This window comes from Cenococcum geophilum, assembly GCF_001692895.1.
Source record: "Cenococcum geophilum 1.58 unplaced genomic scaffold K441scaffold_10, whole genome shotgun sequence".
In the NCBI taxonomy this organism is placed as follows: domain Eukaryota; kingdom Fungi; phylum Ascomycota; class Dothideomycetes; order Gloniales; family Gloniaceae; genus Cenococcum; species Cenococcum geophilum.
In genome coordinates this window covers 2791836-2794848 of record NW_027137568.1, presented here as the reverse complement: position 1 = coordinate 2794848, position 3013 = coordinate 2791836, and positions in this window count along the sequence as shown.

The window sequence follows — 3013 nt, the reverse complement described above, 5'->3', positions numbered from 1 at the left end:
TCAGGAAACCTTAAATTCGCTCCCTCCATTCCACCTACGTATTAATTAAAGAAAAGAGTTACCACCTTCTTAAAAGAGGTATACGATACTATACGTATTTCGTGCCCCTGGATATAACTTACTTATATTATTAAGTTGATATAAACAATACCCTATAGTTAATACTAACTCTTTTCTTATATAAAGGACTAACGAGGGTAAAATCTATAGCCGTTTTTGTAACCGACTACCGGTACCTCGTTAGCACTACCCTAACTCGCCTACATATCACCCTATTTCACTACTTACCCCTTAACTCGCTTACCAACTTAGTTACTAACTCGGTCAATTACCCCTTGTTTCCTACACCTTCTTTATATATTTATACCACTTAATTTCCATAGATTTATAATAAAGTTGCTTGTTTAATTCCCACACACTACAAAGCTTACAGTTTTTCTACTATAAATAAAGGTCCTAGGTCTAAATATATAGCTAATATCTATATTCTAAATATCTTACCTTAATATATAATAATATTTATTTATTACTTAACGTCTAATTTAGATCCCTATTAGGCCTATATAGACTACTTTTTAGTTACCTTAATATATATACCGGTGGCCTATTTAGTTAATATATTATATACTACTATTTTATAGCTACTGCTTAGTAAGGAACTAGCTACTTACTAGCGTAGGCATAAATAATATTACTTAGATACTCTCTATAAGTAGGGGCTTATAAATAGTAGTAAAATAGCTTATAGGCTAAGGAATTCTTTAGTAGTTTTAAATAGCATATAAGATCTAATAGGAGGACACTAAATAATACGCCCTATTATAGCCCCTTAAAGACTAAATACCCCCGCCTAGCTATAGGCGGCTTACTAGCGAATTTCTAGACCCTTTTACTACTCCTTTTAGATTTTCTAATATACCTAGGAAGTATAGTATATAAGGTAGACTAGAAGATATAAAGATATACTAGCTAGGTAAAGGCGGAACAAATAGAACTAGCTAAAAGGAAATACTTAGGATTTTCCTCTTATAGGGCTTTTTCCTATATAGACCTAAAAGGGGACTAAATTGGGCAATAAATAGAATTAATAATAATAATTATATAGGTNGTTATATAGCTAATTATAGAACCTTCGTAGTATATTAGTGCTGTATTAGTAGAGCTTTAAAGCTCTATATAAGGTTTTGAGTAGAGCTTTAAGCAGAGCCTTGTGCAAAGCTTTAAGCAAAGCCTCGTATAGAGCTTCGAGCAGAGCTTCGAGTAGAGCTTCGAGCGGAGCCTCGACCAGAGCTTTGAGCGGAGCCTCGACTAGAGCCTTGACTAGAGCCTTGACCAAAGCCTTAACCAGAGCCTTAAGTAGAGCTTTGACCAGAGCTTCGACCGGAGCTTTAAGCAGAGCCTTATGCAGAGCCTTGTGCAGAGCTTTATATAGAGTTTATATTCATACAGACGTTCGTGTAGACGTCGTGTAGGCTTTGTGCAGGCTTCGTGTAGGCTTTTGTACAGGCGTTTATACAGGCAGCGGAAGAGCAATAAAGCAGGTAATAAGGCCTAGAGTTAGTCTAGATATAATATATTAGCTATTTAGGTATTTATCTACTATAAATATTAATATAGGAGGTTAAATATTAAGGATTGGTAATAGTTAATAGCTCTAGCTAAATATTTACTATTTTAGTGGTAATATTTAAGGCAAAATATAGCAGTAACCATAACGCCGTTTATAATAATTTTAGTAGCGTTAGAATTACCTTATAAAGCTCTAGAATATAACATTAGCCGATTATCTATAAAGGCGTTAGTTTATTATTAATTAATAGTAATAGAGTTTTAAGCAGAGCTTTAAAGGGGAGATTTGCTTATTTAGCTTCGAGACGTGCGAGAGTGCTTTCGAGCGTGCCCGAGACGTGCTTCGAGTACTGAGCTTCAATGACGAGCTCGAGACGTCCTTCGAAGGTGCTCCGGAGACGTGCTCGAGACGTGCTCGAGACGTGCTCCGAGACGTGCTCGGACGTGCTCCGACGACGTGCTCGAGACGTGCTTTCGAGACGTGCTTCGAGACGGTGCTTCGAGACGTGCTCGAGACGTCTTCGAGACGTGCTTCGAGACGTGCTTCGAGATGCGCCACGAGACGCATCGAGACGCACTTCGGAGATGATTTTCGAGATGTAATTGAAATAATTTCGAGACGCTGCTCCGAGATGGATTTCGAATGGGGAAGATATTTCGTTTAGATATGGATGATCATCAGGATCAATAATAATTTCGACCGACAGCCAATCCATGAGATGACGCATCACATCTTTCTCCCGCCGCAACTAACACCCTTTCCATGCCGACGATAATTGAACCCCCCGCCAGCCCGCGTTGTTACTCTTATTACCTAAATCTTAGCCGCGTTTTAGCACATTGCACGTCAGAAGAAGCGAGCCAAACTAAACCATCAAGGTCGGTAATCCTTATCGAATCCCTCGATATCTTCAATTCTGTTAAACCGATTTCATCCACATATTCCGGATTTATGGGGCGCGCCCTGATTTTTTTAGGCTTGGCACATGGTCTGGAAGATTGCTTCAGAACGGTTTTCGCCGATCGCCGACGTTCCATTCGGAACCGTTCTTCAGACCCTTGCTCTATTTGACACCTGAATAGAACCAGGATCTGCTATTGATTAATATTCGACGAATGTATTGTCTAATTAATAGAATATAACAACAGCAGACCATAATAGAACAGGGTCTGCTAGTTGGTTAATATTCGACGATAATTGTCTAATTAATAAGAATATAACAAAGCAGACAATGTGCCAAACCTTAAACAATCAGGGACGGCGGCTAAATATATATTAAGATATATTTGAGCGCGCGGTATGATTTACAAAATCGATAATTAATTGTTGCTTGATTGCGGAATATTTATTAGCCGGTTGCAATATAAAATCTTGAAATATCCCGCTAAGATTACGATGATTTTAATAACGCTTGCCGGACCACCAATGATGATATAAAGCGGA